This window comes from Felis catus, chromosome A1 (genome assembly GCF_018350175.1).
Source record: "Felis catus isolate Fca126 chromosome A1, F.catus_Fca126_mat1.0, whole genome shotgun sequence".
NCBI classification, from domain to species: Eukaryota; Metazoa; Chordata; class Mammalia; order Carnivora; family Felidae; genus Felis; species Felis catus.
The window spans coordinates 107215952-107240904 of record NC_058368.1 but is presented as its reverse complement, the minus strand read 5'-3'; the positions used below and the strand labels follow the sequence as shown (position 1 = coordinate 107240904).

General features: G+C 38.4%; 1 protein-coding gene and 1 long non-coding RNA gene across 2 annotated transcripts in view; one reads left to right on the top strand and one right to left on the bottom strand.

The window, feature by feature from the left end:
- Positions 1–3239, top strand: part of LOC123385730 — a 34729-nt gene extending 31490 nt beyond the window's left edge. Inside the window, exon 4 of the long non-coding RNA XR_006598699.1 lies at positions 2273–3239. This is a non-coding gene — a long non-coding RNA (uncharacterized LOC123385730). The remainder of the gene's footprint in view (positions 1–2272) is intronic.
- The window catches only part of CHSY3 (chondroitin sulfate synthase 3), a 285522-nt gene that overhangs the window by 69497 nt on the left and 191072 nt on the right, over positions 1–24953 (bottom strand). The window lies entirely within an intron of this gene.

The following is a 24953-nucleotide window of genomic DNA, read 5'->3' as shown; positions in this document are numbered from 1 at the left end:
TAATCTTTAGACTAGAACAAAACCTTGTTAGTTCATCTTCGTGGAGAAAAATCACAAGAAACAGGTTAACCCTTAAGCAGCTAACGCTGTGTTAACAAGCCCTTACTTACCTAACCTGAGAACTTGTTAATTTTGTGACTGTCTATTTTCTTAATTTATTGCTTAACAGTGATATAAGTAACATTAGAATAAAATATGTTATTCACAAAAGTATAGAAAATGGCTGTGGTCAGATAGTTCAGGGTAAAACATAATTATGTTTTAGAGAGTTGATGGTGGTTATTAATTAAAGAGACATCAGGGTTTAGGAGAAGAACATGGGCTTATAGTTAGATAGATCTAGGATACAACCCACAATATACAGTTTACCTGACTAGGCAAATTTCTTAATTTCTCTCTCTTCTTTTTCCTTCCGAATTCACATGGGGATATAACACGTAGCTTGCAGGGGTGTTTTAATGATTAGAGATAATGTAGGAAAGTGTCTGGCACAGTGTGTGGCATGAAATAGAAGCTTACTTTGGAAATATTAATATGATTGGTATAATTACCACAGATTGAAATTTAGCAATTTCATTAAGCCCGTGATGATTTGGTTCAAGAGAAAAAATGTGAAATCAGTTACACTTATTCATGCTACAGCATTTTTGCCCATCGTGGTATATTGATAATACATACTTGGAAAACAAAGTTGCTGCTTGATTCGGATTAGATTCCCTGATAGTGCCCATATATGTATCAAAGAAAAATAAGTACAGCCTTCACTGGAAGATGCTGACATCTTTTATATCTCTTTGAAAGATGTTCCACTTGATGCAAAGCCAGAAAGCATTAGGAGAGCCACACAGCCAGGAGCAACCAAACCACACCAAGGCCCTTTCTGGCATCTATTGACGTCAGATCAGGGGTGCCTCACAAGTGAAATAACAGCTTAAAGGGGGGAAAAACCCAATAATAACAAGGTGACTTTACAGTGCCCAATTGTACTTTTCATTCTTACATAATTACAAAAGTGTCCCTTTTATTAGCCATGTGTCCTTGTTTGTATGATCTATTATGTGGTCTTACTACTATTGGATTTTATGACCAAAAACAAACAAACAAACAAACAAACAAACAAAGTCAAGGAATGAAATATGAATGACCTAACCATTCAAGTTTTAGCCTACCAGAACAAAAACGCAAAATCCTAAGATCAGTGTGCATTTTTCCATTTGCAGACAGAGCAGGGTCAAGCTCTTGCTCTCTCCTAACTAAATTATAAGCCAATCTTATAATTACAGGAAAGAAAAGACAGACGGGCACCATTCTTACTAGGACGTTCTGCTTAATACCACAAGCATAGCTATGTCCTCATTGATTCAGAGTTAGTGTCTTAATGAGTATAAACACAAGCTCAACAAATTGCATAAGAATTTGGAAGCACAACAGCAAGATTATCTAATGCTACAACCTAATACCCAACATTTTCTACTCAATCTATATAGCCAATAATCATTGGTCTTTCTTCCTCAGGTGAGCTTAATGAGCCCAACAGAGGGCATTCAGCAGAAAATCAATACACATATACTTATCAAGTACCTGCAATGTGTTAGGGATGCTGTATTGATAAGAAAGCCATACCGGAGGCAGACATGAAATCAATTTTCACGCAACTTCAAAATGTGATTATTAAATAGAATAGCATTCGACAAAGAACAATGAGAAAATAAGTATATAAAAAAGGAATTGCAAAAGCTAAACCCAAGTTATCCTAATGATCAATATCATTTTTATATATATTTAAAAAATAGTGTGTGTGAGGGAGGCATCTTCAAAGCTGAGAGGCTACTGTCAGCTTAAAAGCTCTAATTAACTGTTCTCATTTTTATCAGCTATAGAGTGGGAGGGATGACATTCATGGGATCAGTTTGCACAATGATAAGAGACAGATTCACAAAATATAAAATTCAGGCTTGCTATCCAAGGGGACCTTAGACAGCAGCACACCCTCACAAAAGAAGCTCTCTGGGATCACTTATCGCTTGCTTTTGGTCCTGCCACCATCAATCCAACAGATTCCAAGGCAAAAAGACCTGTTTCCAAGTGACCATCACACTTGTGTACAGCTTTGAGACCAGACTGGAGATCAAGAGGCTAAATTTTGCCCCTTCCCCCCTTATTCTTTTCCTAAATTAGATATTTACTTGGAGTTCATCACCTTCTCTATATTGAAATTTTATTATTTATAGCTCAGCATTCCATTTCTAACCCTTACTCTTTTGTTCTCCAGGGATAAAGTGAAAAAGAAGAAAAATGCGTCATGGCTGCTATTGAATCCATTTATTTTTTAACAAGCATTTTCTCTGCTAGAATTTTTACCGACACTGACAGCAAAATGTGAGAGAGAGGCCTGAAGAGTAAGGAAAGAGAAATCACACTTAGAGTCAAATTTAAAAAGCTGCATTTTTAAAGATTATAGAGTTCAACAGGAATGTTTTTTGGTGTTCTTATTGAAATCACTTCCCAGCAAATTGAAGCATGGATACATCTGTAAGACACAAACATCGCTTCCTCACTTTACAGATACGATTATAAGGATTACTACTGTTGGTTCATTCTCAGTAGGGTGTTCCCACGAAGCGGATTTAAGGGCAGAGAACATAGCAGGAAAATAGGGGATACAAGTTGGACCATATAGACTGAGGCTGGCTTAGAGAGGCTATTTCAGACCTCTGAGACCAATCTTTTTCTTTGCCCAAATCTTAGCTGAAGGTCTAAAAAATGTTATAACTCAACTCCAAGAAGAAATATGGTCTAATCATTACAGAGACAGGGGGGAACAACAAAAATAGCAGACCTCTGAGGCACTATCTTGACACCAGGGCACTTATCCTGGGGACTGCATGCTATCCAGCAAATTCTGTCTCTTCTGTTTTATCACATGACTTTTAAAAATCTTGTAGTATTCTATCCATTCTGTGCTTTCCCTCCTTTGCTCTTAGAACTGCATATCCTTATTCCTTACATTAATTTTGTTAATACTGTCATAAACTCTTTTTGGACACTGATTGTGTCCGCGTGTCCTGGCACTTGAGAATTTGAGAAAAAGACAGAAAGAACAGTAGCTAATGGGCTCTAATAAGCTCATTCAAAAAAACCAGCATATTCATTAGATTGAAAATGGTGAATTGAAAACCTACTCCTTTTCTCAGTCTCCCTATTTTGAGTCTCAAAAGAAATGTCTTCAAATTACTATAATTTTATTTTATTTTATTTTATTTTATTTTTCAACGTTTATTTATTTTTGGGACAGAGAGAGACAGAGCATGAACGGGGGAGGGGCAGAGAGAGAGGGAGACACAGAATCGGAAACAGGCTCCAGGCTCTGAGCCATCAGCCCAGAGCCTGACGCGGGGCTCGAACTCACGGACCGCGAGATGGCGACCTGGCTGATGTCGGACGCTTAACCGACTGCGCCACCCAGGCGCCCCTATAATTTTATTTTTAACACAGTGGCAACCTATAAAATTAATCTTTTATTTTATAAATATCTGATGGAAATGTTTTTAATTGATGGCTCTGTGCTATTAAACTTTTAAACTAACCTTTTTTTTCCCCACTTTATTGAGTAGGGATCACACCTACCAATTCAAGAAAGGGCCAGTAGTATGGATGCCAGAATATTTGTTCCAAGTACATAAAATCTAAAGGTGGGGCAGCATCTAATATCACAGAAATACTGTCATGTGGTGAGTCAACATCACCTCTCTTGACCACTGAAGTAAGAGCAAATAGATACTGGAAATGCATTTCTTATGTGCGTAATTTTCTCACATTATATGCTGCTTTTAATATGTGTTGGTATGAAAGAACATTTATAAATGACATGAAAGGGCAGCATACAGTATGCTTTAATAAACTTATTCCTGGCTGGCAACCACCTTTTTTTAATCATTAGATATTTACGTACGCCAAAATATTTATCAGTTTCTCCAGAAAACAGTATTCAATTTTGGAAGCAGCATAAGCAAAACTAACAACCTCAACTCTCAACCTAACAGCAAAGGCTGGCTGTTGCCTATCTACAACTATGGAACTGTCTGAATGTTTCTCTTTATAAACCGACACAAATACCCTCTGGAAGACAGTGTTGTCAGGAAGCTGAGTGCTGTCGTTGTGTTACTTGCCCCAGGCTTGGAGAAAGATGTATACTTCTTTTTTGTTTTCTTTCCAGAAAGCCATTATGTGTGGAATGATATTCACCATTAAGTAAAGGCCACACAAAGCAATAGTTCTGCTCAGATGAGACCAATCTTTTGCTTTGCCCAAATCTTAGCTGAAAATCTAAAAAAGTTCTAATTCAACTCCAAGAAGAAATATGATCTAATAATTACAAAGACGGGGGGGGGCAACAAAAATAGCAATAAATTGATGAATGTCTACATCTCCTGTTATCACAGATGGGTGTCATTTATGTATGTATGTATGTATACATGTTTTCATTCATTCAATTACTTATTCCTTCATGTAATTATGTATATCATGGCAAGTCACACATATTCCTGACTTGAAGACAGGAAAAGGAGGTTGGGGTCACCTAAAACAAGGTACTCACACTGCCTCGGGTACAGGGAGGGGTCTTTACACTCAGTAAGCACTCAATACATACGTGCTGCGTGGACGATACATTCAGCGAAAGGCACTGAGGTCTGCTGCTGCCTCCGTGATGCCCAGACTCATCCTTTTCAGTGGCCACCAGCTCTCCATTTCCAAAATGAGATCAGCAATTGGGAGATGCATGTGGCTCAACAAAACAAAATGTGTTTGCTTTTATTGCCTGTCTATCACCAATGACAAAGTATGTACTTTTTGTTATTTCTCAAGGGAAAACAAGTAAACACTGAAATGAATGGCTTCAAGTCTATTCAACAAGATTACTGTCCTAAATTCCTCAAAAATTACATAAATGTCACAACACACAAATAATTTACAGCAGTTATTTTAAAATGGGATGCACCCCCTCTATCTATGTCTATGCTACTGTGGAGGTGAAGCTTTATGATTAGGGCTACAGGGGAGCTCTGAGCAAAAACACAGAGAACTCCTCTAATGGATTTATGGTCTGGCCTGAAATTGTTTAAGAAAAAAAAAAGTTTACCTAGGGAAAAAGTTCACAATTCTCCCCTGTAATTTTATCTTTTCCCTAAATTAGAGAAATGGAACTTTAGGTCTCTGGTACGTATGAAATACGCTTCATCCCTCTATCCCTCTCTCCCTCCCTGCCTTCCATTTTCCCATCTAGTCAAGAATTCTTTATGGAGCCCCTACTATATGCTAAAAACATGACTAGGGTTTAGGACCTGCTATTCAAAGTGTGGGTCAGTAGCATCAGTACCCAGAACCACCTTACCAGAACCTGCACTTTATAACAAGACCCCAGGTGATTCATATTCGCATTAGGGAAGCGCTAGGAAGACACAGTGCCTTCCATCTGAAGTGTACAAAGTCTCTCAGAGGAAACAGCCAGGGCCACACCCAATCCAAACAGAGCTGCTGGGCATATTTTCTTTTGATGTTTTATTTATTTTTGAGAGAGAGAGAGAGAGAGAGAGAGAGAGAGAGAGAGAGAGAGAGAGAGAGGCAGCGATAGAGGGGGACAGAAGATCCGAAGCAGGCTCTGTGCAGACAGCAGTGAGCCCAATGTGGGGCTCAAAGTCATGAACTGTGAGCTCATGATTTGAGCTGAAGTCAGATGCTCAATCAACTGAGCTACTCAGGCGCTCCCGTCGGGCACATTTTTAAAAGGTACTGATCTCCAGATGGATGAAGCCCTGTGAGCACATGGTTTGGCAAGTGGAGGAGTTTTTGTGCAAATTAAAACAAGAAGTCTCTCCTTCCAGGCAGTCTAATCCATGTGCCTAGACTCAGGGCAGCAGAAAGCAGCATGCAGGCCAGAGCCGAGCAGTCAGGTTGACCTGTGCAGACAACAGTGCTGTACAGTGGGTCCCTGAGACAGACGTTTTCTCTTCCTCCCTCCCTCCCTTCCCTCCTCTCTCTCTGTTCCTCTTTCAAGAGAGATTGATACTACCTCCCCCGCTCGGCCCCCAAGGAGTGGGTTGTAAATATTCTGGGAAGACTGTATGTTATCTAAAGGCAACAGAGAACACATAGGGACACACCAAATTGTGCTAGATCAGATTTGCTTTTCAGGACGATGACTCTGGTAGCAATGTAAGAAAAAAATGTAAGAGATATGTGAGGGAAGTCCCTAGAATTATCTAGGCAAGAGGGAATGAGGCCCTGGAGGAGGTCAAGGTCACCAAAGAGCAAAGGCTGAAAGACTCCACACAAATGGGCAAGAAGGGGACAAGAAGGGTGGTTTCTAATGGAGGAAATGTCGTAGGTGATGAGTCAAGAATACAAGCAATGAACGTCCACTGGGGAAAGAGAATTCCTTCTGTTGGGAGTATCAGGTTGAATATGCCAAACAGAAGCCTGGAAGAAAGATGGAAACTCAGGAGCCAGTGCTGCTCCAGGCAGGAGAGGGCATATGAGTGGGTATGAGGGAGCTTGTCGATGAGGTCTGAGGCTCCTCAAAGGCATTCACACACTACATACCCACGTAATGCATCAACCGCACAGAGTAATGGCTAGGGTGTTAAGCACAGTTCTGTTTTGCTCAGCATTTGACTCTTGCTCCTGCAGTCATGGCCGCAAAACGGTATGTTTGTGTAAATCATCTGGGAGCTGTTGAACGCCATAGAAAGAAAGCATGGAGGAGACTGCATCTGTCTGGAACTCAAGACAGTCTGGAGTTGGACTCCTGGACATTTCACTTTCTAAATAGGATGCTGGGGCAAATTATTTATCCTCTCTAAACCTTAGTTTTGCTACCTATTCGATGGGAGGCTCTGATGTTCTTGTCTAGGAGTCAAAAATAAGATGACCTCATTTCCTGGTGTCTTTGTTTCTACCGATTGCCCCTAAGTAATTATTTTGTTTTCACCTTTGGAACTTACTTTTTAAAAAAAAAATTTTTACAATATGAAATTTATTGTCACACTGGTTTCCATACAACACCCAGTCCTAAGTAATTATTAATAATGTCCCCTTTCATTCTAAGATGTGTCCAGTTTGAAAGAAAATTGTACGCTTACTTTTAGTCCCAGGGACATTAAACGACACAAGCTGGGTTTTTAGTCATCATTCTTCCTATCTGTAGAAGAAAGAAGAAGGGAAAATTGGCAGGATCTTCATTACTGCAGTTGCCCTTAATGACATACCTGGAATACAAAAGCATCACACACTCCTATTTCATGGACGCTTAGCTAAAGAATCACTTAGGAAAGTGCTTTACTGAGGGTAATTTAGGGAGGAAAATTTCACCTCCATTAGAAGAAAAGCACAATTCTTCATTTTTAGGTTACATGTAGAGAAAAGAAATTGATGGTAATTGACAAAAATACTGCTGAAAAGTACCATACTCTGTAGTCCAGGCTCACATGCTCCGATTTTTCTTCTCCATATAGAAATAGCCTAAAGGCAATGTGGATCATGATTATTCATATATGCAGTAATGCTAGATGTGCTAATTTTCTGTGTAGAATAACCTGGATTATTGATAAAACAATTGGCAAGGTCTAATTGTTCTAGTAAGTCTATTTGCATTTAAAACCCTACGAATGCCCTGATTTATATATATTGAAAACAAAGCTAAAATATTAATTCTTAACATTGAGAATGTTGTGGAAATGCAGCAGTATTACTCTGAGCACCAAAAAAATGGTCTGGAAGCATCAATATTCAACAGATGTATGGTATATGTTATAGAAGATGGGTTGCTTATTCCTAGTTCTGCCACTATCTAACCACGAGATCCCAAGGGGGCATCTTTGGGCATCAGTTTTCATTGGCTGTAACTTAAATGGTTTGTATGGCTTTGTTTCCAACAATTCTTCCATCACCAAAGTTCCATGAATGCATGCTTGCTTAGTATAGAGATTACTAAGATATGACACATCTTTCAGGTTCCTCTACATCCTGAAGGCACATCAAAACCATTGCCCTTCCATGCCCACTAATTCCTTGCACTCACCAGGAGGGTGCCCATACAGGTATCTCATTGCTTTCTACCACTTTCTGCTGCGAGTTTCTTAATTCTCCTTGACATGCTCCCATAGAGTCCCATTCAAACGACAAGGAGTTGCTAAGTACAGGAGGAAAAGACTGGAAGAATCAGGAGGCTCTCTGTTCCTTTTTCACCTCTCTCCTCTGTCCTTCAAAAGGTAGCCTGTCTCCCTCTGAAATCATGCCAAATTTCTTTATAATCTACAAAAAATAGAACACTTACTACTCAATCAATGAATCTGTTTTTGCTGCAATAACTTTCCTTAGTCAGATGATTTAAGCTGAAGCTCAAAGGTGATTTCCACTTGGGGCCAGTCAGCCAGGTCCCTTATACTGCTGACTGAGCTCTCAGGAGAACCAATTCTGAGTAAGTGGATCATATGATTTTCACTTGCTGGTGCTGCCTTCGGGCTGTCATTCCTGTGAGAGGCATGCATATAGGCTCTGTGTGATCTCAGGTGATACATACAGGTAGTGAATTCTCCATTTCAGGAGGAGCGATGGACTAATGAAATCAGGAAGAAGCACTTCACTTGGCATGCACCAACTGTCCACAGAAGTGGAGGAATTCATCACCGCCAAGTACACTGACCAGTTACATCAGGAATAAAGAAAAGCATATGCCAATTAAGCTTCCTGCCCAGGCTGTTAAAGTCACAGGATTAATTCTGCCCATCAATCCTCCCCACTCTTTGATTCATATGAAGTCTTGTTTACTCCATAGGAACAAACACACCAGAAGAATTAAATGTTGTATATAAAAAGTGACACACTTATTTCAAGAATATATTTAAAAGCACAGTGCTTGCTCTGATTGTGAATATCATATTTATAGCCCAAATGTGTCAGAGAGTGAACATTACAATTAGTACTCTGTCCTTGTCACACATTGAAGTCCTCTAGGATAATTAGTATGATTGCTTAAGACTGTGGGAGTATAACCCTCCTCTTTTTACTGCTGGAAATGTTGTTGTTGCTATTTGGGTCAAATATCTTAAAACTTCCCAGAAAGATTTTTCAAAAAGAATTCCGGGAGGCAAATTGAGGAATCACCAGGGAGATTCTGGAGAAGAAAGAGGCACTGATGCACTTAGACTGGGTCACTTTGGGATAGTTAATGAATTGGGATTAAAAGCCTTCCCTAGATCAGAAATGAGAACCTCTTGCACCATCAGTAAGGGGGAGACAACTTGGAAAGAGGAGGAGAGGCGTCTCTGAGCCATTTTAAAGGATATTGACATGAGAGGCCATTCTGGGTTCCTGAAGGCTGCTTGTCTGGAGGAAGAATCCCCAGGACAATGTCATTCCAAAGAGCAGCTCTGTCTTCAGCATCACCACCTAACCTGACTGAGCTCAGTCTAAATGTTCTCAATTTTATTTTTTATTTTTTTTTAACATTTATTTATTTTTGAGAGACAGAGACAGAACACGAGCGGGGGAAGGGCAGAGAGAAAGAGACAGAATCAGAAGCAGGCTCCAGGCTCTGAGCTGTCAGCACAGAGCTGGTAACGGGACTCAAACCCACGAACCATGAGATCATGAACTGAGCCAAAATCAGACACTTAATGGACTGAGCCACCTTGGTGCCACGAGTCCAAATGTTCTTCAGCACTAACAATCACATACACCTTGTTCTTAGTTGCTCAAAATTCACTAACATACCTAGGCATAGACAGGAAGTCATGACAGACAGTGCTACCATAACCCAGGTGAGCCATGGATAATTGGGCCCTAAACTGATAAACTGTTGACAGATCAGGACAGAAGTCCTTGAGGAAGTAAAAGATACTGCAGGAACAAAGTGAAAGGCTGAATCAGTGGTTTAAGAAAGAGGAGGAAAGAACAACACTAGTGTCAAATTCTAGCTCAGATAGAATGATCAGGGCCTTCAAGTTCAAGCAGTATCATGAGGAGGAAAAAATTTGGTTTTGTAACCTATGGGACTCTGGAGATATAAAAAATAATGGAAAATGTTAGAAACTGGTAACATGGAAAAGCACTTGATGGGAATTGGGAAAATATGAAATTCATGCATCACATTGAAGTGACTTTTTCAGACCTAATATTGCAATTTAGGAATATAAACATATTGCCACCAAAACATTAAAGTTGGTTATTTGCTCACAAAATTTATGGAATTTTGGAGCATAAAACAGTATTTATGGAAGTAAAGACATGGAATGAAAAAGAAAAACCTAAAATCTTAAATCTTCTCATTCTAATGTGTGTGTTGGCGGTGGGGGGGTGGGGGGAGAGGGTTGGAGATGGGCTTTGAAAAAAAATCCTCTCTGCAATCATTCATATTATAATCTTCCATTGTGTAAGATTTCTAAAAACTCAAGAAAAGAAATAAAATCACCTAAAAGCCAATAAACTCTTATTTAATATTGGCTTAATTTTCCCCCTGCACATACGTGTATTTATATTTTTGCATAGTTGTGACCATACTCTGTGCACATCTTTTTATCTTCATTTCTGTTTTAACATGTCAGTTGCACATTCCAAAGTGATATCTACAGACCCCACTGAGAGTTGATAGATCTGGGACTAATTGAGGGAGAACTGTTTCATCCATACCAGAGTGGCATCTTCAGGAGTCAGCTAAGGACAGATGTTCCTGCAGGCACCAGTCAGGAAGAGAAACAGGTACAAGGAAAGGGGAGCAGGGGGGTCACGTCACTCAGCCCGGTACCGCAGGGTGATGTCCTAAAGGACAGCCAGAAGGGAGCACAATCTGAAGAGTTCTTGCAGATATTCTGAAAATGGCAGGGACAATTTAAAGGGTGAAGCTTTGTGCTTCAGGACCATCACCAAAAGAAGCTTTCAATGAATCTATTTCCGGTTAATTCATCTTTTCATTTCTCAAACACTTCCACAGCACTACGTATTCATGACACCTCTGTAAAGTGGATGATAAAATTATTCTCAGGATGCAGAGATGTAGAAAGTATTACATGTTTTTACATTTCTCATCTCACATAAGGGCTCTGGGGTCTTAAGAAGCCAGAAGAACAGCTGTGTGGAATAAGTTTAGGAATTCCCTGAGCCTGCACCAATGGGTTAACAAGACTTAGTATGAAAGTGTCCAGAATAGGTAAACGCCCCCAGCATAGAACAAATGTGTAAGAGTGGGAAGCAGCTTTCACAGGACAGAAGTGTCCTGATTAGGTAAACAGGTAAACAATGTGCTAGACCAAGGCAGTAGGGTGAAATTACTCAGAGCGGAGCTAATTAGCAAAAGAAAGGTGCCTTGTTGACCCTGAGGTAGCATGCTCTATCTATCTCATCCCACAGGCAAGTTAAGGTAGATAGACACACGGGGATTTTGTTTTGTATTGACCCAAAACCCTAAAATCGTCTTTCTCTTGCACACAAGAGTTAATGATCACTGTTTCATTGTCTCTTTCTGCATGTCAGTCATGTTTGTAAGCCTAATGATCCTAATAAATATGGAACGAGGACCCTTACTGGGGGCTCTTGTCTCCTCCCGGACATTAGCCTCTCTCATATTCAATTCTCTGTCTGCTCTCTTGCTGGATAAGAGAGAACTCCAGACTCAAAGTCTGCAACAAACAGCAACATCCAATAGGTCTTCACTGTATTACTCATTTATTATACACACTTCCCATGCCTTCTCTTCCAAATCAGTAGCCATCACACGAACAAACTGATTCATAAATCTCCAGCTGGAAAAGTCCCTGAGCTTCTGTTTTGTTGACTTTATAAGCCAATATCAAGAACTACCAAAAACAAGGTTTAATAATAACTGCATTTGAGATAAACTATGATCTGAGGTTTTCAGATCTACAATGACTTTTTCTCAGCCTGCCTCACACAAATCATTTATGGCAACAATGAAGAAAAAGGATATGAACAAAACTCAAGTCTCACAAAATGATGTAAGTGATATAAAGCACTAGGGGTAGCATCATATCCCCACATTCAAAAACATAATGTAGTTGTTATGGTGGCAATGGCCAAAGAGTATCCTGGAATGATCTATCTAATTCTTATTGATTCTACTAATAGAATTTTTAGCACTTTCCTGCTTCACATTTTTTTGGAAGGAGCAATTGTTACAGAAAACGGTTGATTTTTATGTACCTGTAAAAAGAGCGCTACAAAAATGATTCCATTTGCTGGTAGCTATGGTTGGTGAAACAGCTCTGGATGGTACGGTCTCTCCTGCAGGTCTGTCATTCCTGTAGTTCCCAGGAAGCATCAGACTGCAGATTAAAATGGAGAGACTGAACCATATTCCAGACAAAGGAATCATGCAACAGGAGAACTCAGACACTGGAGGCCTACTCTGTGTGTGTGAAGTCATGGAATAATAGGGTATCCATGCTTTCTACCTGCTGGGTCTGTATTTTTTCTTTAATTCTGGATTACTACTTACAATAGAAAACAGGATTCTGTTGAATGAATAAAAAATGTTCTTTTAATAGTTGTATTTTGTTTGTGAGTTTAAATACATATTGTGACATATATCGATTGAGAAATAATTAAATATACAGAATTGTACTGAAAACATGTTCCTAGAGAGATCAAAACTCACTTGTAATGGACAAAGCCATCGTGAAGATCTAAGCTCAGACAAAAATATATTGGGATGATATGCCTGATTTATGCAAACACTAACATTTTGGAGCTGAAATATTACCAGAGAGATAATCTATGAATCCATCATGTGTTGTCTTCCCTGCTATGAATATTAGCTGATATTCTGTCTCACGTTCTTAAAAGAATTTTTCCCTCTTTCTCTTCCTCTCTCCTTGTCCCTCTCCCTCTCCTCTCTCATATGTATACACTTATTATATCACTTTTATAGCAGGACTCAAGATTACACAATTCCAAATATAATATATCTCTCACCCAGCACAGCTGTGCAAAAACAAAAGAATAATACTACCAGCTTAAAATGTGACTTCCAATTGCCTCTAAATATCAGCTACAAATGAGACCATAATAGTAATTTTCTGCATTATATTGCTAACCACTGAATTATTTAGCTAAAGAAAAAAGGAGTAAGAATGACATGAAACAAAATACCTAAAGGGGGAAAGAGTTGGATTGTGGCGAAAAAAAAAAAAGTGAACCGAGGATGCTCTGTATCTACGATGTCATTTGTCTTTTAATGCCTTTTGTTTGCTAAATCTCACTTTCCCAGTCTCTGATCAAGAACTCACTGGTAGCCTGTGCAATTTACACACTGATGTATCAACTCCAAATGATGCAAGCCCATGCCTCTCCAAATAAATAAAGGTGACTCTGAGTGACAAAAATATTTTATATTTACTGAGACTTGGACTTTTACACTTACGGTGTTCCATCATTCACAAGAGTGTTCTATATTAGAGCATGGCTGGACGATTTACAGAGGCTCTGCAGTATATAACAATGGTTCTCCAGGTGATAACCACATCAGCAGTCGTAGCAGCAGCACCTCGAAATGTAGAAATATAAACTTTCAGGCTCCCCAGCAGGTTTAAGAAACTCTAGGGATGGGGAGGTCGGAGAATTTGCATTTCTAACAAGTTTCCAACTGAGACCAATGCAGCTAATTCAGGGACCACACTTGGAGAACGAATGAATTGAAACATAGATTCTAAATCTAGGCTCAGCCCCTGACCGACTGAATAAACCTGAAGAAGTTGTTTATCTCAATTTTCTCATCTGTATAGGGGGAGGAGTTAGTACGTAACTTATGGAATTACTGGAAGGGTTGAATGAGTCAACTGCTTAAATTCTGCCTGACATCTAGTAGGTCCTATATATGTGTTGGGAAAAAAATAAAATGTGTGAAATTGATTGCATCTGTTATATTTCACCCCCACAGTCAACTTGTCTTACCTGCTTATACTCTGCCAGCAGGTTATTTCCAGGTGGCTGAAAGAAATCAGTTTAATGCAGTGGTTCCCAGTCCCTGCTGACTATTAGCAGCACCTTGGAAGCTTTCTAAATTTGTTTGATTTCACGGTTTTGACTTGTTTCATCTAGGCTGGAGCCTAGGTTTTAGAAGACTTTAAATATTCCCCCAATCCAAGCTGAATTGGTATGTTTCTAGAATACAATGGTCATATTTGTAGATCCTCTGTTAATCAATATGAAGAACCTTATACTACATAGAGCAAAGGTCTACTGCCATATAAGAGCTGTTTAAAAACTTGCGCTGATTGCATAATATGCTCACACACTTAATAACGTCTGGAACTTGACATGTCTGAGGCCTTAGGATAAAATAAAGCATATCTATTCAGGGTTAAAAAAGGTATCCTTCCAAACACTCCAGTTTGACATGTACTGAATATTAAACACCTGTCTGATTGAAGAAGCAATCCTTCAATCTTGGCAACGCTACTGAAAACAAAGTATAGCAGGTTCTCGGCATTTGAGGGTCTAACCTTACCAGTTTTTCATCCTGAAGGTCCACAGCTATGGGGATATGGATTTACTGAAACAGATTTGAAGAATGCATGCCTTCGGGCTGGTGAACTGGATTCACGAGCTACTCTGCTAGTGACTGAGCGTCACCCACCCACCGGACAGCATACTTCCTCACAGTCACATACCACGTTTTCCATGGACAAAAACATGGGAGGTTTGTAGATGGATGACAGGCAACACGTAAGAAATAAAGTGTCAGTGAAAGTTGAAAAGGTAGCTCTAAAAAGATACCCACAGCAAAAACTCAATTCTTAACAAAAGCAGAAGACTGTCCAAACGGTTTTATATTCCCAAGCCTGGAGATTTCTAAAGACCCTACAAATATTCCTTTTGAAGATACCAAGAATATACTGTACACAGAGTTTGGATCTTCTATAATGCTTCATAGTTTATTTAGATTCAATAAATCCCCAAGTTAATTAACTGTAAAAAAGCAATGCTTCTTATATGAAATAGAAAATAAGTTGGATGCATTTTTCATCCACGTTATTATAAAAAACTGCTTCTAAGTGTCTATCCATATAATTATTATCTCCCTATGCCTGAAGATAGACCTTATGAGAACTGAGTTTCACATACTCATTTATGTCTGCAGAAAACCCTCTGGGCAGAATGAAAGCCACAGATTAAATTGTGGTTTACCTGGGTTCTCCCTTGAGAAATGTTAGACCATATTTCTTATGAATTACAAAAGCTAAAGAAGGAGCAGTTCTCAAAAGCAGCTGCCTCTCTTTGTGTTATCATGGGCGTGGCAGCCAGACGAAGCAGATCAGTTGGAGATACAGTTTTTTCTTAATCCTAAATCGAGGTATCCATTGCATTTACGATGCAACCCTTTATGGCAGCAGGTTTGGTTAAAGGCAAAACGTTAGCCAAAATGTTGTCAGGAAATTAAATGGTTTCTAATTGAATTAAACTAAACAGTGGCAACTATCAAAGCCACGTTCACTAGAAGCCAAGACTAGTTTTCCAAGTCACTACAAAAACAAGGTTCTGGAAAATTTCTTTTAGAGTAATTCCAGGGGAAAAAAAAAATTCAGAGGCAGGAAAGTTTGCTATTGATACCCACGATCTCTCAATGTTTTGTCTTCATGAGGCTGAACACATGTTGTTTGGAATCTTCAACTCTTTAAAAGTCTTTTAAAAGAGTCTTTAAAAGTCTTTTTTTTTTAATGTTTATTTTTGAGAGAGAAAGAGAGAGAGAGAGAGAGAGAGAGAGAGAGAATGGGGGAGGGGCGCAGAGAGAGAGGGAGACACAGAATCCGGAGCAGGCTCCAGGCTCTGAGCTGTCAGCACAGAGCCCAACGCGGAGCTTGAACTCAGGAGCCGCAAGATCACAACCTGAGCCGAACTGGGAAGCTTAACCCCCTGAGTGACCCAGGCGCCCCCTTGAAAGCCTTTTTCTTTAGCAAATGGTAAGTGATGGTATGCCAAACAATTCTGAACCTCCCATTCTCTATCCCACCTTCTTCTACTGCCTAATACCTAATCTCCAGCCCGCCTCCTCTTTTGGAGCTTTGCAGTTTTCAAGTCATTTATGCGTCAGACAAGAAGACTGTGAAGACTACTTGAGACAGCGCATGCAACCTGCCTCCCACAGGGTCTAGCTCTGAGCACGTCATAGTCATTGTTAGATTCCAACCTCTTTCTCAAGTTTCCACCCAGTGCTTCTCAGTATTTATCTGCATGCTGTTTTACAAAGTATTCTATGTGCAAAAATTGGTTTTTGAAAATTATTCTCTTCAGAGCAAGAGACTTTGTTCTTTAAAGAATCAAGCAAGGTAAAAGGTCTCTCTGATAGAAATTCTACTTACATTCTACACTGATGAGAACAAAACTGGAACTCCTATTTGGAAATGGAGGGGAAAAAATGCTTGACTAACCTATTTAAGCTTCAAAGCTATGTGTATGTGTAATGAAGATTTTAGAGTTCTCCTTCCAGAAGCCACCTTCAAAGGTATTAATTTTATTTTCTCTTATTTTTCTTAAAACATTTTATTTCAGAGCTTTCTAGCAAGAATTTCCATTCTCATTGGTAGGGCAAGTGTTCTCAAACCTTTTCTTCTTACTACTTTCAATGGTACGTCACCCCCTACTGGAAATGCAGTATATAATATATGTCTGTGTTTCTCTGGTGAAGATTTAAAGGCAATCCAGGACACTTAAAATGATGTTTATACTCCTAATCAAAGACTGTGAAGAGGGGCTTTCTGTAGGCAAACCAGATTTCTAAACTGTAATGAGTCTGTATTTGCCCAAGAATAAATTAGTCGATAGTTTTATAGTTTCAAAGACTTGTATCCCAATGTACAAATTGAAGATTGTTTCCACTAGAAATTTATTTGATTTTTTATTGTATTTTCAAAGGATGGTGTAACTATCAATGTAAATTATGGAATATAACTTTAGTAGATTACAATCTTCTTTTTGTCCAAGAAACTTGAGAGCTAAGGCATAGTCAACTAAGTAATACCCATGCTTTAGGTTATTTGAGCTCATTTGTAGAGGAAATTTCTAGAGCCCATTTGTGCCCACAAAATATGAAATTAATATTTACTTATATTGAATAGATGATATATACCATGACTATTCTGGGTGCTTTACAGATGTTATTCCTCTTAAAAATCTTCAAAAATACTTCAGAATAACAATGCTTAATAACTGTCTCTGTTTAGGAATTTACTTCTGGTTGATGATATACCATGTGAATGTTCTAACAAAAACACCAAGTATCAATGCAGTTATTCTTTCAAATCATATAAAAGCTTTATCACATTTACAAAATAAAATCAATAAATTCAATCTTACTGTTGATTCAACTTCACATTAGTATATCAAAGCCTCATATACATATGATCATGTTTTTATTATAATAGAACTTTGCCACTGCATTACAACCTAAATTAATGGCTACTTTTATTGTTTTCTATCATTCTATGGAAATTTGATTACAAGTACTATTCTTGAAAGGATAAAACTCCAATCTTAGGTAAATGGGAAATTGGCACTCAATACAAATTAGACAAAGGAAAAGTTATTTATTTGTATTAAGGTATGCTAATAGACTCTGGATTGCCCTCCAAAAGGTATAATATATACTATATGCACTAATATAAATATTTAATATAAAACATTAACGCAGGAGGATAATTTTAAAAAAGGATTCTCTGGAATTATACATAGAAATTACAAACTGAGTCTGATTTTTACAGATAACTTTCAAACACATCATCAACAAATTTAAATATATATGTATCTTAAGCATTTTCATTATGTAAACAGTTTTTGCAAGTGCTTTAAAATTAAATGTCCAACAACTAGAATGTGTAAATTAGAAAATTAGGCAGGAATATTAATTCTTGCCCCACTTAACTTACAAGGCCATTTGGAGTACCAAAATAAAAAAGTATCTGAAAGTACTTTCTGAAAGGCATTCACAAATTATAAAGAATTATAAAATTGTCAGGTGGTGTTACGTTTGTAGTCACATGAATTGTTTTGATAATCGAAGTACTTCTCATCATGAGTACTGAAGGCATCTACCAGGCTTATGAAAGCGTGTTAAACAATGAAACAGACATACCCCGTTGGCTTTTCTGTTTCTGGCAAAAGGAAGTCAGTGAGAAGAGAGAACTAAACAGTTGATTTGGACAATTGTGGGGAGAGGTGGGAGGCTAGATGCTGATGTGCGTACATGATACCAATAATTAGACCCATTTACTAAACTGAACTGATCTGATTCATCAAATATCACTAAGTTCTGCACTGTATCTAGTCCAGTCTCGTCCTTGATTTTCTGAGACCTACCAGGGTCTGGTGCACATATTGGCAAAACATACTTTAACAATACATATGTAATATTTCTAAGACTGAAGTCAGGGCTACTGAAATTGACAACACATTTACGCTAGTGATATATGTATGTATAAAGCAGTAGGAAACCAACTTATTTTCAAGTTTATTTTGATATCAGTACCATGTCCTTTATATAGATATATACTAGCCCTCTAAGGAATGCTTAATTATTCAGTAAGAGGGACTCAGAGCAAGCCACCTTGATTTTTAAATATATACTACTCATTTTGCTGAGCTAGTGAGAATTCTGCATTACTATTATTAACATTAGCTATGGTAACATTCTGAAGAAGGTCAGGAGAATTTATCCTTTATATAAGGCTTGGATGGCAAAACTGCAATTCAGATCAGTTTTATCTGTTTTTACAGATAAAGATGGAATAATCAAGGCTCTGATCCAAATAATAAAAGTTAGAGAAGTAAAAATGATGTTTCTCTGGAAAAAAAACACATCAACTGAAGCAACTTTTATCAATGTCATGCTGTATTAATAACTTTATTAACATTAATAACCATATTAATAATCTTAGTTACTCATATTTTAGTAAAAGACTTAGGATCCTTCAATGGCAAAGCCAAAAATGGATCCATATGGGGGACAAAAGGACAATAATTAATTAAATTTCATTCAATCTCCACTCCTCAGTGCATAACCAAAGTATAACCAAAAAGATCACTGAGATTCTAGAGCATATGTTACATAAAAATACTTAGACTAAAATTATCAGCCCTCTCTAGTATTTATGCAGAGGTAGACTGATTCTCTCTTACTGCAATTTTTCTAACCAGGCTAATTTCCAGGCTTTCTTGCCCATGCAAGTAATAAATATATTAAGTGGTGCATTTTGAGGTACCTATCATTACTCCCAGAACAGGGATAGCTGAGATTAAAAATCTGTCTTTAGGGACAAACATAACTCTATCAGTGTGCCATGCAAGTATGAATATTTATAATAGATGATCCCAAGTCATATCAACGACAGGTTAAACTGTGTTCAATACCTTCCTGCCAGCAATAGCTTCTCACTCCCTGAGTCACTTTCATTTCCTTCATAAAACTTTATTGCCGCCTAAAATATATTCATTTGTTTATGGGTTTACTATCTATATCCCTGCAATAGAATAAAAGCAGCCTGAAGGTAGAGACTCAATCCATTTTATCCCCTGCTGTATCCCCAGAGCTTGGAACAGCGTCTGGCAAGTGTTCAAAGTAATGGGTTGGCCCATGGGGCGTGGATCTCCTCTGCATTGTGAGAAGAAATATGTTCTGAACGCAAAGTAAAGAATTTTGTGATAAGGATGGTGATTTACATATTCAAAAGCACTGAAATTATGTGACTTAATGAAAAAGGCATAAGTACACGACAGTATAATACACCCACTTAAGCCACTGCAAAGCAAAGCATTGTCTCTTCATATGACTAACAGAATAACATTCTCTAACAATTAATATGGTTGATTAAAAGCATCATGTGGTGCAGTAAAATAATATAATTGGCAGCTACTTTGCAGCCTGAGACTCTCATTTTCATATCTAAATCCATTTGGGGTTGTTTGTTTTGAGAGGCTAAATAAAAGCCTCACTCAGAGCGAAACATTTTCACATAATCACAATGAAAACCAACTAAAACCAAAATTAAAACCCAAAAACTCTGTTCATTACAAAGAAAAAAAAAATCATCCTAGTCTGGGAAATGCCAGGGAGACATTCTGACACAATTATAAATGGACATAAGTACCAATCATAGGGATTTTCAGAACAGAATACTTGAATTGCTACATAGCACCTTGTACAAATAATGTGATGCCCCCCTTTGTTCTATTTATTTTTTATTTTTAGTGTTTACTTATTTTTGAGAGAAGGAGAGAATCAGAGCAGGGGAAGCTCAGAGAGGGAGGGAGACACAGAATCTGAAACAGGCTCCAGGCTCTGAGCTGTCCGCACAGAGCCCGATGTGGGGCTCAAACTCACAATTCCTGAGATCACGACCTGAGCTGAAGGTGGATGCTTAACCTACTGAGCCACCCAGGTGCCCCCTGCCTTTGTTTTAATAGCCTTGTTTAACATTTGATGTTTCCATAAGGTAATCTGGACATAATTCAATGCTCATGATAGTGGCAGAAATGCATCTGGAAAGTAAAGGTTGAGGATGGTAGTTCGTGAACTCTAACAGAATTTTCACCAGTCAGGAGGCTATAAATGAAAGCATAATTTTTAAATACCTAGTTAGTAGTTACTGTAGAGGAATGTGCGTAATACGACGGCATAACCACAACCTATTTTCAGAATGAAACAGTGCAGATGACTAAAAGTTACGTTTAATTCCATGCCAACGCGTTCTGAAAATGTGTTACTTCATGCAGGCCCTTCTTGATGTTGGTAAGAAATCTGTTTGTCATCTTTGTGTATCGTTGTATCTGGACTGACTCTGATAATTACAAACCATGCCACATTGCAAACGTCAACACGAAGCATTAAATGAATGGCCAACTCTCACCTAGGGACCATTTCTATCTCCATGAATTACTCTGGTAGTGAGACTGAATCATTTTGTCTAAACAACACATATGTGACATAAAACAGTACCTTGCAGTTTCAAAATTTGTTTTCAAAGAATAATCTGAATAATTCTATTCAAATCATGTTTAAGAGAAGAGAGAAAAGGAAGTAAAAAAAAAACCCCAAAAACCAAAAAACAACAACAACAAAAAAAAAAACAAAACAGGGGAAGGACGTGCAGTGGCCTGTATTGCTGAAAGAGTTCATACCTTGTCTATGTATGAATTTCATGTTCACCTTTTCTACTTTCTATTGTTGTCACTTAATCACCCCTGAAAATTACTCAGGTTGCCCTGCTCAAACAGCCAGGATAGGTTCTTACACCTGATGACTGTAACCAAAACTCCCCCTTCAACTGGAGGCCTTTAGCACCCATGACAGCATCTGAAAAAGGATGTCCTAGAGAAGCTGATGCCCTACCCACCCCATCCCCTGCCTCTGCTTACGGTGCTGTTCTTGCAGGGCTCTTCCTTCTCTCTGTTCACCCGACAGTTCAGGCCACGAGGCTGAGACCCTTGCATGTCTGCTGTGGCTTTTGGTATGGTCTCTCCTGAACAGAGGTTATGTCTTCCCCGTAGCCCGCAAGGCCCCAGTTTTTCTTTTTTGAGTTTCACTGTGTTTCACTAACAAAGCACATTACCATGATGGAAGGTGGTATTTGAAAACACATTTAGTTAATTTGATCAAGAGTGTTAATTCATTCCCGAAGCCACATATATATGTGTGAGAGCTCTTTAGTGAGAACGGATTCCCATAAGAAAACACCACAGCGGAGATGGGCTGAAATATGTGTTTAATCAACGGCTTCAATTTTAATCTGCTGGCAAATATCGTGGAAGCATTTTTTTTTTATTAATCACAATAATCAAGCCATGAGTGCTTCCGCTGAGTGTTATGGGCTAGTGATATAAACAATAAGAGGTAAACCCCCTGAAACAAAAATCAACTTAAAAAAAAAAACACTCGGGCGCCTGGGTGGCGCAGTCGGTTAAGCGTCCGACTTCAGCCAGGTCACGATCTCGCGGTCCGTGAGTTCGAGCCCCGCGTCGGGCTCTGGGCTGATGGCTCCGAGCCTGGAGCCTGTTTCCGATTCTGTGTCTCCCTCTCTCTCTGCCCCTCGCCCGTTCATGCTCTGTCTCTCTCTGTCCCAAAAATAAATAAACGTTGAAAAAAAAAACACTGAAGTTAAAAATGTGCTTTCCAGTTTAACTACAAAAATAGCAGATGCATTTGGTCATTTATGAAAAAGGAATGCTTAAATTCGAAGTCCATCAACACATATTTACTCTTTGCCTAGAGCAAGCTGCTGCTTTTAAGACAGAAGACACTTTTAAGATATAAGAGGCTCCTGGCAACCCCATTATTAATGTATTGTCATGGAGCAAACAATGTATCTCCGCTAGCTCTAGAAACATGCGGGGCATGTACAAAGCAAGGGATAGCCAGAATCAGGATGATATTTTACAAAGAGAGTGAAATGCAAATGCAAAAAGCAAGACTTGCCTATATGTAAGAAGCCAATGCCCTCAGGTAAACTTATGCATAACATTAAGAATTCCCTATTTGTAGGGGCACCTGGGTGGCTCAGTGGGTTAAGCATCTGACTTCGGCTCAGGTCATGATCTCGCGGTTCCTGAGTTCGAGCCCTGCATCCGGGTCTGTGCTGACATGACAGCTCAGAGCCTAGAACCTGCTTGGGATTCTGTGTCTCTTTCTCCTTCTGCCCCTTCCCGCTCACACTCTTTTTCTCTCTCTCTCAAAAATAAACATTAACAAAAATTTATATAAAAGATTTCCCTATTTGTAGGAGTAAATGTTTATGTAGTTTTAAGATTGTTCACATAGAAACATTTTTCATTTTCAGTTAAAAAAACACTTTTTACACACACACACACACACACACACATTTTTTCTCTCAACAGTGAGATTCGTCTCCCTTAACATATCTGATTATACAAGGCTACACAATTTTCCGGGTCTGGAGTATGCTCAGCAAAAAGGTGAAGTTTGAGTGGACCAAAATATAAAAAGAAGATTAACAATAATAATAATGAAATTGCGGCTCAGAAAGGGAACATTTATGTAAACCTGATAGGACATACTCAGCGTTCATACAGTGATCTTACTTTCTGCTCTCAATGTGGTACAAAACCATAGGAGCAAAATATTCAATTGGAATAATCCTAATATAATCTTCATAACATATTAATTACAGAATTCTGCAGATCCCTTCACCTATGGATTGCGTACAGCTCATCTCCTACATAAGTAGGATTGTCACACAACTTGCAAATGCGGCCAGAAGGCTAAACAAGACCACAGAATATGCTGTTGCTAGAAATTTTCAACATTCTGGAAATGGCTCTGAAGGTGCATGGCTTGTTCCCAGTAGGAGTCTCTTAATTACTCTCTGCCATATGTTCATCTGGCGGAATCCATAGTTGCATCTAGGAACAAGGAAGCTAGGCAGTCCTACTTTTCTAGGAGAGCGTGGGATTCACTTTTTGTTAAACAAATAAATAACCCTTTGGTTGCCCTTTGAGTTACTTGGTAAACATTTTCATCCTCATGCAACTCTGTAAGCTCAAGTCATCACAGAGCCTTTGCTCAGGGAGCAAGCTTCCAGGAAAACATGTAGGTAAGAAGACTCACACAAAAGGGAGCACAATAAACTTCTGAAACAACGTAAGGCAGAAGATTCCTGAGACCCCATTCCCATTTTGCCTCCTCCATAATCAGGCCAATATGTAGGAGCTTAAATTCCAATTAAACAATACTCATAACTTGTTCTTCACCTTTAGATTCAAGGATTATTCAGGGTCAGTAACCTTATTTCATCTTATTAATTAATATCAGGCACCTGCTTAAATACCAGCAAGGACACTAACCCTACCTATAACTGAAGTCATTATCTTGCTCTTGCTCCGGACCATAAAGCAAACATGGTTATTTATAAAACAAGTGAAAATACTACTGCTAACTAGCTGAACTTCTGTTTTTCTTTTATTGTCGGGGGACGGTGGCTAAAAAACAAAAAGAGAATCTTTCTCAACAGTTAAGTCCCAGTAAGGTTTTCAATTATACTGATTTATTAAAGGATTTCAAATGACACTAGTTTATAAGTAGTAAACATTTTACTGTTTAATTACAACAGTATTCAAGATTGATGATAAAGTAATTCTGAAAGATTTAAAGTCAATTTGTTAGCAATAAAATACAAGATTAATGATAAGATATAAGATATTTATCAAATTTGTGATCGATACTGAGCTCAATTCGTGGTGTGTGTCTATACATGAATGCATGTTTCTTTTTTGTTTCCAGTTTTACTGGGATACATTTTACATATATAACACTGTGTACCTTTAATATGTACAATGTGAAGGTTTGATATCCTTATATTATTGCAAAATGATTCCAACAACAAGCTTAGTTAACACCTCCATCACCTAACATAAGTTATATGTTTGTGTGTGTGTGCACGCACGCGTGCGTGCACACACATAGCATTTAATATCTTTTTAGTAAATTTCAAATATATACTACAATGTTGTTAACTATAGTCATCATGCTGTACATTATATCCCCAGAACTTATTCATATTATAACTGCAAGTTTGTACCCTTTGACCAACATCTTGTTGGAAACAATATCACTGACATCAAAAAGAAAGCACTTGTATGTAATAATACTGCAAACAATGCTATTTTTCTCTATATAGTCTTATTTTCAACATCCATTGCAAGCTGTAAAATGCAAAAGTAAAACGATGCTTGGAAATATTTTGCTCCTGTAAAGCTAATGCAGAGGGAACAAGTCACCTTGAGAAAGCTCATTAAAAACTGAAGAGTGGGGGCACCTGGGTGGCTCAGTTGGTTAAGTGTCCAACTTCAGCTCAGGTCATGATCTCATGGTTTGTGAGTTTGAGCCCTGCGTTGAGCTCTGTGTTGAGAGCTCAGAACCTGGAGCCTGCTTCAGATTC